Source organism: Strix aluco, chromosome W, assembly GCF_031877795.1.
Source record: "Strix aluco isolate bStrAlu1 chromosome W, bStrAlu1.hap1, whole genome shotgun sequence".
Lineage (NCBI taxonomy): Eukaryota > Metazoa > Chordata > Aves > Strigiformes > Strigidae > Strix > Strix aluco.
Window position 1 is genome coordinate 27,022,485 of NC_133970.1, and position 16,927 is coordinate 27,039,411.

The 16,927-nt window shown below is 39.9% G+C and overlaps 1 pseudogene; it reads left to right on the forward strand.

Annotated features, from left to right (window-relative positions):
- The first annotated feature begins 321 nt into the window (after positions 1-321).
- LOC141917581 (small conductance calcium-activated potassium channel protein 2-like) lies at positions 322-16,366 on the forward strand (annotated as a pseudogene).
- The last annotated feature ends 561 nt before the right edge of the window (positions 16,367-16,927 follow it).

The following is a 16,927-nucleotide window of genomic DNA, read 5'->3' on the forward strand; positions in this document are numbered from 1 at the left end:
TCGGCCGCGCCAGGCCCCGAGAGCCTCCTCCTCCCCAGCGCCACGGCGAGGGCCTCGGAGCGAGGGCGCTGCTGTTTTGCACATCTCCGGGAAGCGGCGGGGCGTCGCTGGACAGCTCCGGAGCGCAGCGCAGTGCCCATGTTCTGGAGACGGCGCAGATGTGTGCGGCGTCAGCGGGGTCGGGAAGCCTCGCCGCGGCGGCCCTTTCCTCGCAGAGGGCGATCCCGGAAGCGAGCTCAGCGAGCGCTCTCCCCGCCCACCTCGGGACCCCCCGGGTTTCTGTGGCGTGGGGCACCCCGGCGGCGGGGCGGGGGTCGAGAGTAACCCTTACCTGGGGGAGTGGTGGGAGACGGGATCCCCGCGCGGGAGGGGGCAGGGCGGACGGGAGTCTCTCCTCCGCCTCACGCCGCAGCCGGTCTCCCCCGACGAGATGCTCCCTGTTTTGGTCCGCCCGACCAATCGCACGCAGCGGCTGGATTCTACGGGAGCCGGGATGGGCCCTTCGTGGCGGTAGCAGGACTCTCCCCTGCCGACCATAACGCATTGCGCAGGGTGCACCACCACCACCTGGTCCTCCTGCGGCTTTAACCCCTCTGACATGGAAACACCATTGCAGTTCCAGCCGGGCTTCTGCTCCGAGCAGCAGCAGCACGGCCAGGACAAGCAGAGTCTTCTCCAGCAGCAGCAGCAGCAGAGCCCATGCCTCCAGTGCAACAACTGCACCTACTATGGGGCCACTGCGGCAGCCGCGGGGGATAACCTGCCCTCGCTGCTCCGCACTTCTTCGCCCCTCTCGGGCGACTTCAGGACTCACTCCTCGCCGCTCTCCATTTCCGCCTCTTCCCGGCAAGGCAGCCAGTTGAACGTCAGCAAGCTCACCCCCTCCAGCCATGCCGGCGCGTCCAGGCAGCCCCCTCAGTACCCCCAGTACCCCAACCTGCAGCAGCAGCAAGCAGCCAGTCCCAGCAGCAGTGTCAGCAGCGGCAGCACCCACCATCACCACTACCAGCAGCGCCGGGAGAGCAATCCCTTCGCCGAAATAGCCATGAGCAGCTGCAGGTACAACGGCGGCATCATGCGGCCGCTCAGCAACCTGAGCTCGTCCCGCAGGAACCTGCACGAGCTTGACTCTGAGTCTCAGCCGCTCCAGCCGTCGCCCGCCAGCCCTATAGCCGGTGCCCCGGAGATCGTGGTCTCCAAGCCCGAGCATAACAACGCCAACAACCTGGCGCTCTACGGCTCTGGCGGCACGAACAACGGCGGGGGCAAGCCCAGCAAGAAGAAGAACCAGAACATCGGCTACAAGCTGGGGCACCGCCGGGCGCTCTTCGAGAAGCGCAAGCGCCTCAGCGACTACGCGCTCATCTTCGGCATGTTCGGCATCGTAGTCATGGTGATCGAGACAGAGCTGTCCTGGGGCGCCTACACCAAGGTACCTGCCACGCCGTCGGACCGCCTTCCTCTCGCTCTCGGCTCTGTCGACGCAACCCGACCCACGCCTCCCCCCCGTCCCCGTCCCGTCCCGTGCCCCTGCCGCGGGCTCCGTGCCCGCCCCGGCCCGCAGGCGAGGCCGGCTCGTGGGAAGGCGGCTCCGCAGCCAGCTGCACTCTCCTGACAGCCATTCAAATCCGTGCGGTCTAGCCGCCCCGCGCCTCTGTCCTGGCAGAAAGGAGGCTGCCGCCCGGCCCCGGCATCTCTTCGTTTCTTTTAGAGCCCAGCGCGGCGGGACTGTCCGGCCCTCGCCCGGCCCTGCCGTGAGGCGTCCCTCGCCCTGAGGAGAGGTGCCCTGACCCCCGGCACCGCTGTGTGGGGCCCACTGCTCCTCCGCCCTGAGACGAGATGCTTCCCCCCGCGGTTCCGCAACCGTGAGGCGAGGTGTCCCCCTCCCCCGGCCCCGCCGTGAGGCACCTCCCGGCCCCGACACCGTAAGGCGAGGCGACCCTCCCTTCCCCTCCCAGTCCGGGCTCCGCTGCTCGCAGTGGGGCTGGGGAGCCCGGCGGGGCGGGAACGGTCCCATGCGTGTGGGTGTCTGACGGACAGTGGTGTTTTTCTGTTGCAGGAGTCTCTGTATTCCCTCGCTCTAAAATGCCTTATTAGCCTCTCCACGATTATCCTGCTTGGGCTCATTATTGTATACCATGCAAGGGAAATTCAGGTAATGTTTCACTGTATGAATTGCTGAGTGTTTACATATCTGTGGTTGCAGAGTCAGTTTTTCTAAAGGCTTTATTGTGGCAAGTACTTTGCACTTCCCACTGATTCAGAAAACAAAAATAATCACTTAGTGCTTCCCGAAATTCAGTGAATGTATTTCATCCCTGGAGAGAAATAAGATAGGCTACATGGACACATTCGTGCTAGGAAGCATTGCCTGTTAGGGACTGTTACCTGCGATTATGCTAGTAGGATCACTTAATACTGAGGTTATAGCACACTTTCTCTATGACATACCTGCTGTTTTCTGTAGCAGATGTAGGGCAACAGTCTTTTATTTCCCAGTGACTAAATGTCATACTGTGCATTTTCTCTGGATAGCAGGGCTAATTATTAGGAAAGAGGCATCAGTAACTTCTAGGTATGTAATCTTCACTGTGCTGTTTCAGATACTAGCATATACTAGAAGAATATTTAAAAAGAGGGGAAAACCTTATGTTGGATTTGTTTTATTTAATGCCATAGAAATTACAGCCACTAGGAAATGTGACAGAGGAAAGCTCTCAAGACAAGTAGGGCTAAAAGTAGGGGGAATTTAATGATCAAAGCTATAGAGTAAGTCTAAAAATACTGTCCCATGTCCTGTCCCAGGTACTTAGTTCTAATTTCAGTTGTCATTTTTGTTTTTGATCAAGAAATTACAATTTGTCATTTCAGTTAAATTGAAACATATAAGAGAGAGTTTTCAAAGTTTTGAAGTTAAAAATACCTTATTTGTAGATACATTGGTGCTTTTGCTATGTCTAATTAGAGATACCTTGGGCTACAGGCAGAAATGACAGTTTTCAAGGGCAAGAAGGTCTTTTTCAGCAGTACCAATTAACAAAAAAGAGAAATTAAGAATTGTATAGTACCCTTCTTCTATGCTGTAGTTCTAATATGAAAGGGCACCATAGTCTCCTACTTAGACTACTGTTAGAGAAATATTGTGTTACTGAAGACTCTTTGCCAAGTGGGATCCTGTCTCGCAGCCCTTACATATGAAAAACACTATTTCTGTCTCAGAACCCAGTTTCTTTGCATTAATATCAAAGATGGGCAGCTGTTTAACATTATTGTACTCAATAACCAAGTGTCTGGTGACAGAGTATCACTATAAACTGCTGGATTACTGATGAAGAGATTTCTTTATTTGTATAAAAATAATTAAATGTAGCTGCTGCAATGTGGGAGCCTTGTTCTCCAGCGTACCTTTCTATAAGTGGTGCTTGAGGCACTAAGAACAAAACTGAAAAAACCAAGCTCTGTAAGTATTTGAATTATTCTATGTATTTTCAAGAAACTTTAAATAGAAACCAATACACAAGATAACCAGTCATAGCTTTCTGTATGCACAAGATTACAGTAGGTAGTTACTCCAATATTTGCATTTTATTTTCCCCAGCTAATTAGATACACATTTTCATTCTTTCAGAGATTTGTTATGGATCAAAAAAAAAAATCAATCGTTTAGAAAACTTCAGTTGTATTTCTGATTTTTTTTTTAATTGCTCATTTTAAAGAACTCCTTCATGTATGAGACTACATGGAAGGAGCTGTGCAATCATGTGACTTAATCAAGGTTAATGTAGTTTTCAACACTGCCTGACAGTATAGAATACAAGGATACCTGTTTGTAAAACAGTAATACTCTTATGTTTTTGTCTGAGAGACACTGTAGGCTGCAGCACTCATGTCAGAGCCTGGAGTAAGCTGCAGCTCCAAGGGGCTCTGTCATCCATCTTGAAAATGAAAGGGAAGTTTTGTTTTCAAGGACACTATTGGAAGGAAAGGCCATTGTACCACCCTTAGCTGTTAGATATCTGATAGATTTTTAGTTGAGGCACAATATGTTTATATACACACACTTGACTTTTTAAAAAATAAGATGAAAAACACACAGAGAAATATTTACATCCATCTATGGTGCTAAACGGATGTTACACCTTAAATCTGAAAACAAGAAGTATCTTTAAAATCCTTTAGCTTAGAAATGTACTACTCCAAGTGAAAGAAAGTACTGCGTAAGCCCAATAATGTAACGATTTTAAAATAATCCTTAAAACTGCCTTCAATGCAGGCAAATATCCTGCTATGTGCAGTGGATTATTTCTTGAATCAGGTCTGTAGAATCATGCCCATAGATGGTTGATTGTGACCTGGAGCACCAGCTGTTTGCTGATCTTGTTCAAATTTGATCATTCCTTTCTTATTCTTCTCTGAAAGGTACTTAGACTTTATCAGTAAGTATAGCATAAATTTGCAGGAATTCATCAAGACAATAAATTTTGTTGTACAGAACAGAATGGCAATGTATTTTGCTTGCAGTGTGGTATGTTTCATAGTCTGATAGAAGCAAACCTACCTGAAAGAAAAGTAGATTTTCCTGCAAAACATGAACTAAAATGTGTTGGGAAATAAGATGAAAGTTTAACAATTAGTAGTGCTTGCAGATTTAATATTTAGAAGCACCTGGTGACATAAAATGTCTGCTAACCAAAATCAGCTGCTGCTTTTTTTTTTTTTTTTTTTTTTTTAGTAGTCTGTGCCCTTGATTTTTTGGTAGGAAGTCTGAACAGCCATGCTGCAAGCAACTCTATGGTAGTGCCTAACGGCATAGCAGGTGACTGTAGTCTGTCCATTTAAATGACCTTGCCTATGTGTTCTGTTTTGAAAACAGTCAGCTTGTCAGTTAAACCAAACTGTGAGTTTGCTTGTCCCAGACCTGCTGAACATCCTATTTTAAGGGAGTTGGAAGGGAGATTTAAGAAGACTTATAGGGATTCTTCACAAGAATATGATATGGATGTGAGATAAATGGGCTTTTTTTTTACCCCTTTTTTGTTTTCTTCTTTTTTCTTTTTTAGTTTATAAGCAGTAGAGGAACAGGAGCACCTTCAGTATGTAAGGGGGGTGGGGTGTGCGTCCTCCGCCTCCTTTTCAGCACCGCAGACAGCTCCGCACGTTGCACATTATCCGGGGCGCCCTTGGCTGGGCTGGGCCTGGCTCAGAGCAACCTGTGCTGCGGGGACGGCAGCTGCCAGCCTCCCCAGCTTCCCTCCCGCAGCACAGCCAGGTGAGTTCTCCTGCTGCCTGATGGCACATGCATAATTTTGGACATATTTTTAGCCTTGCATTCTAAACCTATTAGCAAAACAGATTCATTTTTATATTCTATGAAACAGCTCTGCATTTGACAGACCAAAGTCTCCAGAATGGCATAGCTGCAGTATTTAGACAAAAATAACTGTTTGGCTGCTGTGCAGTTTTGTGAAATATTGGAAGTGTTAAAATGCTTTCTTCAAATAGGTTTTCAGTGATTGCAGTGTATTAGTTATTCTGCATTATTAGCTATTAATGTTAGTATAATAATAAATACAATTAGCATTATTATTACGTATTATTATTATTAGTTAGTGTATTAGTTAACCTGTTATTCAGGAGCTATTATATTTATTAAATGTGACTTAATGTTAAGACTATAATAACAATCAAATTGTATCTTTAATACAAGTAGTTTTAAATGATGATTCTTAGCCTACATCATCATTTCAAGAAAAGAGGATAAAAACACAAACAATGCTTCCTTCACCTCCCTCCCTCTCCCAGGAAAAAAAGCCAGATGAACAACGGTAATGATGCTGGAGCCAAGTATGGTGACAACCCCAAATCTGTGTATTCTCCTTTTGGTTCATTGTTGTCATGCTTGTAACGTTGTTAAAAACATCACACTTGGGAGATTACAAAATATTCATTACTCGCTCTCTAAGCTCGTGTGGTTGTTGATTCAGTTTGGAAGACTGGTAGGAAAAATGTAACTCATTGTTATCCCAGCCTAGAACAGGTATTTTTCTGACTACTGTTTCAGTTGTGAAATGCACTTTCAAAGAGGTGGAGGAGGGAAGAGCTAAGAAGATCGCACCATCCAATTTACATCATAATTTACAATGTATAAATTGCCCACTTCATGCATAAACAGTTTGTTACTCCATGATATTTTACCTAATTAAAATAGCAGCATACAACATGATTAAAATTGTTGTTTCTAGACAACTTATTGTTCCATTCCACATTTCCCTAATGCAATTTGCTGTTAGATTAATAACCAGGTGGAAGTTAAGAAACTTTTTGATATCAGTTCACATGGTAAAGCTGCTTTTTTTTTTTTTTTTCATTTTCTACTTTTACTGAGAAAGTAGACCTCTCTGTCTCTCTCTTGTACCCCTGTAGATAGAAATGCTTTTAAAATGCACAGTTCCTGAAGTTTTACTGGCACTTCCTCATATTACTCAAAACAAAGGATTAAAACCAAAATTCTCTAAGGTTGCTAATAAGATGCCTTTAATCCCCTTTCTTGGGTATTCTGTCACAGCCTGGTATTTCTTGAAAGATGGCTGTCACAGGGTGGGAGGACTACGTCCACTGGGATACTTTTGCTTTGGTGCTGGACTACTTAGGGTATCCCTTCTGTAAATAAACGTTGCCCTTCTATTGCCTTTCTTGAATAATGGTAACCTGTGTTCTTCTGGACTGAATCTGAACCTCTTCTCCCTCCTCCCTTGATACAGATGCTCTCACTCATACAGAAAAATGAAAATTGTTGATATTTGGCAGAAATGAATAGAAATCTTCATTTTTTTTGTATGTGAATTGAGATGCCTAAACACTTATAAATTGGACTGTCAGTTCATGCTCAAGTAGCACTCCTATGGAAAGTCATGCAAACTTCAAAGTTAAGGTTAAGCCATTGTTGTCGCAGCAGAGTTCATTTTTAGAATTCAGTCCGTCACTTTCCAGGTCTCCAGGGAGAAAGCACCCTCAGTCCCTAGATTGTTCTGAAGTGGTAGGAAAATCATGTGATACTGATGGATTTGGAATGAAACATTTTCAGTCTTCATTAACATTATAGAAAATTTTCACAGATGTGAGCCCGAATATCTTGCCAAAGACTCAAGAGTCTTTTCTCCTTTCCCCTGTCTCCTGAAAACCTGAAGAAATGGAACAGGCAGTACTAAGAAACATAAGTGGATGTTAATAAATACATTTCTTGACTTATTTATTGTGCAAATACATTCCATAATGCATGCTTCTAATAAACACTGCTTATGGGGCTTTAATTATCTTATTGGAAAGTTCTTCAGAAAAAATCCTGCATTCCCTAAGAAATATGAAGTTAAACTCCCTTACAGTTTCCCATCACAAGCACTAATCGGTATTCTGCAGGCAAAATTGTTTATATCTATGTAATCCGTTTGCCTTCACTGTGGTGGTACGTGTTTATCTCACTGTCTTTCTTCTTCTGTTGACTCCATGCCAAAAGAAACAAAAGTCTAGCTTGCCTTTGCTTAAGTACGCTGAATCATCAGCTAAGACTGCTGCTGCAAAAACAAATGAAGATTAAGAGCACAGAAAGCAAGTCTGTTGAATAACAGGTGAAAATCTATAAATAAACTTCGAGTCATAATTTTATTCTGATCTAAAACCTGTTGAAAATTACTGAAATTTTTCTGTTTGTTTTAATAGGCCTTGGATCAGGTGACAACAAATCTCATCATGTGCCAGTTTTGTTCCAGGATACAGTAGCTTCATGTATAGGCTTGAAAATTACCTTGTACCAGTGAAGCTTAATACATGTTCCATACAACAGAAAAGCATGCTGATTATATCTATGCTGATTAAATCTAGAGACATCATATCTGTTAAATTATCACTTTAGGAGTATTTACTTGATAAATATTTAGTTTTAGTTCCATTCAGTACATTTTTTAATAGATTATATCTGCAGAACATGTCGACCCAGGAAAAGTTACAGGTGCCCACTGTCTCTGAAAAGCAGCACTGTAATGCATAAGACACAGAAGGAAGGATAGAAAATCCTTTAACATTGGTCAAGCATCTAATGAACGGCAACTGTAAGGATCTGAGGCCTTTTGTGTTGAAAATAAATGTAGAAGATGCTTGTTTCCAACAGCCTCCCTTAGGACATAGGAGGAGGTTGTATCTAATGGTCAGGCCGCTGAATTGTCAGCAATACTTAGCATTGTCCATTCAAATGCACCCTTGTTCCGAGCATTTTTTAGTGAGGCTGTTAGAAGTTTGTCAGGACATCGGGTTTATCTTTCCTAAAAAATAACGTTCTTAAGTCTAGAGTCACAGGTGTACTCCTTTGGCAGAATGAATAAATTAGCTCATTTTATCTAGCTTCAGATTCAGTATTTCTTCCTTTAACTTCTGTTTCCCCTATTCCCTTGCAAAAATATTGTCAATTTCTTCAGTGAATATATCCTTTTTTAATTGGTTCTAGTTTTCCCAGTAGTAATGAAGCTGATCTTCCCTGAATGGAGTAAGGCTTCTCTCACATTGGGAACAGTGGCTGATGGCAGCTGTGCTGGGAAATGGCAGTTCCTCATGCAGTGATCTGTAGAACAAATTAATTTTTGTGATGAATGAAGAAAAACAAATCCTAAATCAAGAACTGTAAAATGATCATTTAAAATTAACAACATAAAAACACTGAAATGTAGATAGTTCTCTTTAGTGAATTTTGCTTCCACAAGAATATTGTAGAATATTGTAGAGTTACTATATTTCTGGGATACTTGAAATGGGGAAAAATATGACAGAAAGCACTAGGTTTCTTACAAGATGCATTCTAAAATTAGTTCTGTATAAAAGTACTGATATTTTGTGGGAAGATGTGCTATGTTCCTCATACACAGTCTTGGAATTGCTGCTTCAGTGCAAAACTAAATTCATCCCTAACTCTGGAATCTGACTAATGTTTCTATCCCAGTACTGCTAAGATTAGTGCACTAGTTATAGCAGACCACCTACAAGGCCAGAAAAGGTTTTTAAAGAGATGGTTTTGTTTTGGAAATATTTTATTAGTATAGTAATTTTTTCAATGTGGTCATTTGTTGTTCGCATTTGTGAAGGTGCAAGGGGTACCTAAGCAATCCATTCGATATTTCTTTGCCACTTTCCCTTTCAGGTGTAATAAAGCTGGCATAGCTAACATCCAGCTACACTCTCAGCAGTGAGAGTGGGCCAGTAGAAGTAGGGGGTAGTGTGGAGTGTCAGCAGATGGAAGTCGGGTTCTAAACAAGTTGTATTTAAGTTAGCTTAGCCAGTGGAATGTTTTGTAAAGATTTGCTACAGGCAAATAACCTGCTCTGTCCTTAGGTTCCTGGGAACAACAGTATGGTTTTAAAACTATGTATGGTTTTCATTCCATCTCTATCAATTGTATGGAGCAGCTACTCTGGATTGCTCTGGGTCACCCAGTGTATTTGCTAGTAAACATATCTGTTACATAATAACATACATTTCCTTTTCTTTTTTATTCTTTACTTTTTAAATAACAGAACAATACATAGTATAAAACAATAAAAATATTTCTTTAGTGCACTGGCCCCATTTTCCCCTTTTGCGTGTTTGTGCAAAGGAAAGGAACAGGACTCCTACCTAAACTGTTCTTTCTGTATTAATCTTCCTCCACTTATGCTATATTCAGAGCTTTACTAAGTCATGTTCCTTCTGCATCTGCTTGGAGAATGTTTTTGACTGTCAGCCCCAGTCACAGGAGCTTTTGGGAACTGCTGGTGCTGGATGGAAGTTTTCTAAATGTTGTAACTTAAGGAGCTTATTCTCATTGTGTTTTACCCTGCTGGAGGGAGTGGGGTCTGAATATATTATATAATAGAATAAGTGTTAAATGAAGAATATTATTTAAATGAAGAAATACCTTTAGTGGACACTGACTTTGAAAGAACTCCTTATTCAGTAACTTTAATTCAGTCACTTACTGATGGGTCTACTGAGTATCTCGAATTAATATGGTAACCCCAAGTGGTGGGCTTCTACTTCTGGACCTCTGATTTGGTTCAAAGGCTCATAAAAATTCATATAAGTAAATATCTCACCATTGTTTAAAAATCTGAGGAAGCTCAAGTGTGATTGTTCCATCAAGAGTCTAAAATAAATTAAAGTAGGAGATTGCCTCATGAGATATCTTTTTAATAATGCTTTTCTTGGGAGTTTCTTCTACTCTGTAGCACTGGGGAAGAAATCTGGATATCTAGGAACATCCTTTTTTTTTCCCTTGGAGTGCTTGGTTTTCACTTCTTGACACTATCACCTGCATAGAAGGTTATTGGGAAGAAAGAATGGCAGTTTGGGGATCATCTCACCCTCTTTGGGTCCCTGAAGCACATACATACAGGGAGAACTACATGAAAAGAAATGCTATATGTCCCAGCAATTGCTGAGTGTTGTAATGGTTCCTTGGCACCACAGGCTGTCAGGGATTAAGCCATTTCACGGCTGTTTGAGACAAATGATAGAGCCGAAAGTCTGGCCTGTAGCACTTAAAAATATTGAGCAATGCCTCAGAATATCTTTGGAGAGAGAAAGCAACAAAGAATACTGCCAGTATCTGATTTAGAACAGAAGGAAAATATGGGGAGGCAGAATTTAACCTTACATTAGTTTATGTGATCCTGTCCTTTCTTTGTTATCTCATAGAGTATTTGGGCTAGTGTTTTTATAATGATCTGAGGGACACAGGCTAAAAAAGACATGGACAAACCTGATAAGTGTGTTGAGTAACATATATGTTTATTGAAATGGTTGTGGCTACCTTCCTCTCTGCGTGTGCCCTGTCATAGTAACTACGATGTATATTATCCAGGTGTATTTTAATGTGCAGTTTTTGATGCTGCACATTGGAAAATATGGTACACAAAGACCATAAGTAGCCTGAGCCTCAGTTACACATCTCTTCCTGAGATGGTCAGATTTAATGCTGTCTTTGAGGGAAGCATTTTGAGTCTACTTAGCCACCAGCACACATTAACGTGAAATTTTCTTTACGTGCACTCACATAGACAGTGTGTATAGCAAGATATCAATAACCATGAAAAACTCGTTTTGCATAGAGATACCAAATTTAAATAAATATACTATTCAAAAAATCATTTTTATGATGAAACTAAGTACCAGACTTTTACAATCATTCTTTTAAATTGGAATTTTTATAATTGGGGTGGGGGTGGGGGGTGGTATATGTGCATATACACATACGAATGATAGAATAGTCTAACTTCCCCATTTGAACAAACTAAGAATGCTTCATTCGTGTAGATAGCTATATCCGCAAGATCTTGTGGATCGATTTCTAACGACCTACTAGAAAATTTGGTCTTAACTCTGGATGTGGGAAACATTCTGGAAAATATAAGATAACAAGGCTTTCATGTAGTTTTGTGAAAAACATTATTCTTTGCCTTCTGTGCTTTGCATGCAGAAGGTGTTTGATGCCTCATGGCTTTATATAAGACTTAAACTCACTAACTTCTCTGCTCTGTGGCGCTGTATTCAGGATGTAGAGTCCTCAGGAATTCCTACAGGCTCTCCAAGATTGAGGACAGGCCTTTGGATTAGACCATTTGATTATATGCCTTCTGATAATGGAAGAAGGTGTTTTTCATCCCCTAGTTAGGGAAAGGCTTGAGATGTCTATCTCCAACCACCATATGATTTTCAATCATTTGTACTTAATACCTTCTTCCTCTCTGAGGACTATAATGCTGTTTTTAGTTGCATAAGTGATATTTTGAGGACTAGAAGCTATAGAAAAATGATTGGTCAAAAATTTGGTAGAACAGCAGCCACAGAGGCTATATTTTGCTAGTCTGTGTCATAGTTCCATCAGTTCTTTTATAAGGGTAAAGTGGCTCCAGTACTTAACCATTTAAAATTTGGATTTTTAAATTAAACAATTGCCACAATGCCTTTGTGAGTACAGTTGATTCTCCTTCTGCAAGGAATGCCTCAAGGAGTACAGCTGATGCTACCTTATCATTGTTTATCGCTTCCTTTTTATTCCTTACAGCAGAGCAGTGATACTGTTTTCACATTTGTTCTTCTGCCGGGATTGTAAAGAAACTGGCCAATTTCCTTGTACTTTGCATTCACCAACATCCTCAGTTAGCCTGCTAGGAATTTATTTTGATATACTAATGATATACAAAATTAATTTTTCTACTTTTCTTTTAAGTATCTTCAGGGAGTCTCTGATCTAAATTGCCATTGTGTGCAATCTGTCTACTCTGAATTAGTTTCTCTTTTTCTAATCTGGTGTTATATGAATTTAACACAAATTGTTATGTAAATCCACAAACACCCATTAATATCTATGATGTGCTTTCTATTTTTATATTTATACTGTGTGGTGTTAGAAACATCAAGTTTATTTATAGTTTAAGATTCATGTCTTATTTTTACATACCACACGTTGGAAATGCATTATATAATTTCAGATGAAAATAACTTTTTAAAATTTGTCTTATAGAATGCAGGCTTAGTAAAGGTAGATGGTAGTTCTGTATTTGAAGAAGCTTTACAGAACATTGATGAAGAACTTAAATTAGATTTCAGTGTTAGACTAATAATTAATAAGAAATTTGAAAGCTACGAGCAGGCATAACATCTTTGACCTTGACTGGATTTTGGCCTTCTGCATAGGCTGCAGGACTCAATTTTATAGGAAGAGCTTGTTCTCTTTTTATTACTGGCATCATTCCCCATTCGAATGGGGAGCAGTATCTTAAAATGAATGCATGGTTATTATAACAGAATTGACTGAAAGCAGCTGAGAGGGGGTGTATATATATATATATATGTACACACATACATATAAAAATATATGAAAATATAAAAAAATATACACCCTCCCCCTTTAAACTCTGCTGTTCAGCTGTTCTTTCTCTCCTTCATTCATTTTCACCCCTTGCTTTCCGAATAGTAAATGTACACAACCAAGCAAGCAGGAACACGCAAATACCACTGCATTTTCCAAATTAAAAATTAACAATTGCATTTAGTAGGCTGCATAATTGCAAGCATATAAAATGTACATGAAATCCTGTACTAATTTCTAACTATTTTCAGTACATCCCAATCGACTTGTTATCCACAGCCTATTTTGTTCCAGAATGTTTGATATTCCTGTATTTCATGGACTGAATTTAGAGACATGGATTTGTATGGAAATTTATCTCATAAATATGATTTTGAAATGTTACTATTTTTTAAAATAGGAATATTTGTACTGAATCTGTGGTCCTCTGTGGCTTCTGGTGCTTTCTACCTTCTGTGTTTTCACCTCCCAAATCTCATTACGTGACAGCTGAAGACATTACCACTTTCAAATATTATTTTTCTTAGAAGCAATTGGCTTAGCCAAAGTCAAGGGAAGTTGATAAGGATTTTCTGTGCCTGCAAACATAGCCCATTCCACTTAGCACTACTGAGAAACTTCTTTCTTTGTAGCATATTAGGATTTCTTCTGCTAACAGCTGAATATGTTCTTAAGTATATGTTTCATAATGATAGCTTAAAGTTTTTTAAGAAGTGATGAAATATCATTTTCTTTTATGAAAATTGTAAGAACAAATTTTGATGTCTAAGTTTAACTCAACAGTCCTCTCATCTTTTGAATCGAATCAATACTTAATGTATCATTTTTCTTGAATTGCCTTTCTGCATATTGAAATCTGTGAAGACGGTAGGTAAAAAGTGAGGACAGAAGACCATTGCTTTTCCAGCATATTCTGCAACTTTAAAAGAAATTTTAAAACACTGCTGCTGATTTAACATGTATTTGATATGTATCTGAGAACTGGTCAGCTGTGTCATTTGTTTATTCTTTTCTTCAGAAAAACCACACAACATTTGAGGGATTTGATATTATCTATCACATATTCAGTCAAACCAGTTCCTATTCATCTGTATTCTGGGTGCTCTAAACACCTGGACCTCTTTATAGCTGTTTTACCATTTGTGTGATCTGACTGACAGCATTTACAGGCTAATCACAAGAATCAAATGCACTTGAGCGTCACTGTATTTTGAAAGTTTGGCCCTTTATATCAAATAGTACATTTGTTAAGTGCTAAACCAACTGTCTTTTGGTAATAAATAAATAGATAGATTTGACTTCCTACCAGTATGAATTTCATTTTTATATCTAGCATACAAAGTCTTCAGAAAGACCACAGGCAAAAGAAAGCGTATGTGCTCGTGTTGCATACATTGAATTCACTGAGTGTGTTTCTTTAGCTTAATTCAACACTACGTTTCTTTGGCTTTAACAGTATTGCAGTGGAGGTAAGAACTATACCTAAGATAAAGAACATGAAGGAGCAAAAAACAGGTCCAAAATTAAAAGAATTTGGGTTGGTTTTTTTTTTTTTTATTTTGTTTTGCTTGTTTCTTACTGTGGTTAACTTCTTTCTTTCTTTTAGTGTCACTCCAACTACAATAAAGTTAACTTATTGTTATCACTGTCTTAAACAAAGGACCGGAGCAATTTTCTGGAAGACAAAATGAATGTGTTGGGAGGAAGATGTAGCATGTGGTTTTGGATCTCTAAAGAACATATACAGAGAGTTCAGGCTTGCATTTCTAAACTTTTGAAGGATGGGAAGGGGCTTCTAGAAAGCAATGCAGATGAGGAATTGCTTGTTTGGCCCTGTATATGGCGTGTAGCGTGCTGGAAATACTTTTCTTACGTTCAGAAGGACATTCTTTGTGTATTTCACCTTCTCGCCCCTTAAATTACTTCTAAGTTTTTGAATAATCTAATTTTAAATATCCTGCAAAAGTTTTTTATTTCCGGTTACATATTTACTGAACAGCTTTGTCTAGATTCAGACTAGAAGCAAAGTAGTGCGAAGGCCTTCTCCTGTTGCTTTTTTGAAAAGTTACCTTGCATATCCCTACTCTCTACTAGTGACAAATATCGTTCAATTAAGAATTTAGTCAGTAAATCTTCAGGAACAACATTTACTAAACAGTGTGAAGTGTTTTATTGCTTTTGTTCCTGGGTGGTAAATGGAAGGCTTTGATTCTGCAAGGACCTACATACATGTGCATTTAATTTTCAGCTACTAATAGACCTCACCTGGCTGGCTAGGCTACTCTGGTGTTTGCAGGCCTCTGCTTTTCATTTCTGTTTTTTTGAAGGTGTGACTACAGTTCATTCAGACATGGTCAACCTAGCTTTAAAACAGCTAGTTCAGGTATTGCTAGTAGTTGAGGTATAGTTGAGCTGATTTTAAACGATGAGTTATCTTTTAGAGTCTTTATGTAGTTTCTTGGATGGTTTTGCAGCCTGTGTTGGTCCATATTGGTGCCTGAAGTTTGAAGAAAGCTTGAATAGTTCTACTAAAGCTATAATCTCTCCAATCTGAAGCACTGATGTGCTCTAAAGAAAGTTGTACTGCAGAAAGTATTTTCAATTTGTAATTTAGATTTCCATCCTGAAAAACCTTTCTTAAATTCTTCTTAATTCTATGAATTTTGAATAAGCAGTTGCTTTTGAAGGGATGAAGTTTAAATTGGCACAGAGTTTTGTTTTATCAAAAATGTCAATTAAACAAAAATATGAAAAAACCTTAGTAAATAATGTGTGGAAATTCAGTTTCGTATCCAGTTTTAAAAATAGTGCACAAAAACATTCCTTTTGGCTCAACCAAAATGGTATTCACTTAGTAGCGACTTAGTAATGTCATTTGCTGAAAGGGCATGTTTATTTTGGTTTTAGTGGTCATTAGCAGCTCTGAAAACAATGGTATTTTAAAATGGAATTATAACAAGGTTTGTTAATGGCATACTAAAGTTAACCTTATATTTTATCGTTTCAGTTATTCATGGTGGACAATGGAGCAGATGACTGGAGAATAGCCATGACTTATGAGCGTATTTTCTTTATCTGCTTGGAAATACTTGTATGTGCTATACATCCCATACCTGGGAACTATACGTTCACATGGACAGCCCGGCTTGCCTTTTCTTACGCTCCATCCACAACAACAGCTGATGTGGATATTATTTTATCTATACCAATGTTCTTAAGGCTGTATCTTATTGCCAGAGTTATGCTTTTGCATAGCAAACTTTTCACTGATGCATCATCTAGAAGCATTGGAGCATTAAATAAGATAAACTTCAATACCCGTTTTGTTATGAAGACTTTAATGACAATATGTCCAGGAACTGTACTGTTGGTTTTTAGTATCTCGTTATGGATAATTGCTGCGTGGACTGTCCGAGCTTGTGAAAGGTAAGGTTGTTCTGTTTGGTTGGTTGGTTCTGTCTGTCTTGTTTTGCTTCTTTTCGAAGGACCTAAATATTTAATGGAATGGAGCTTCCTGGTCTTTGATGTGTTGAGTGCTGGTTGGATTTCACTCTGTCACAGATTGTCAGGAATGCTTTGCCTTTTAATCTGAAGGATTTACGTAGAGAAGTTTGTGCCACAACACTTACTGTAGTATTGCAAGTCGGTTTCAATGTTTTCATTTAACTTTGCTAAAACACAGTGGGATACCATAAAATGTCTTTTAACAACAGTTACAGTTGTTGATATTTTGTGTTGATAACAGCTTTCGTTTATTGTGTTTGCAAGTTAAATTTATTGAGAGTAATATGGATAAAATAGCTATGGAAAACATATTTTTTCAATTAGGCTTTTATTGTCCTGTTTCTTTAAAAAAAAAAAAAGTGAAAAAATGTTGTTGGGGAGTTGGCAAGATCAAGAAAGGGTGATGCACTGGTTTTGACTTGGACGGAGTTCATTTCCTTCATACTAGCTCATATGGTGCTATGTTTTTGGATTTGTGACCAAAATAGTGTTGATAGCACACCGATGTTTTAGCTATTACTGAACAGTGCT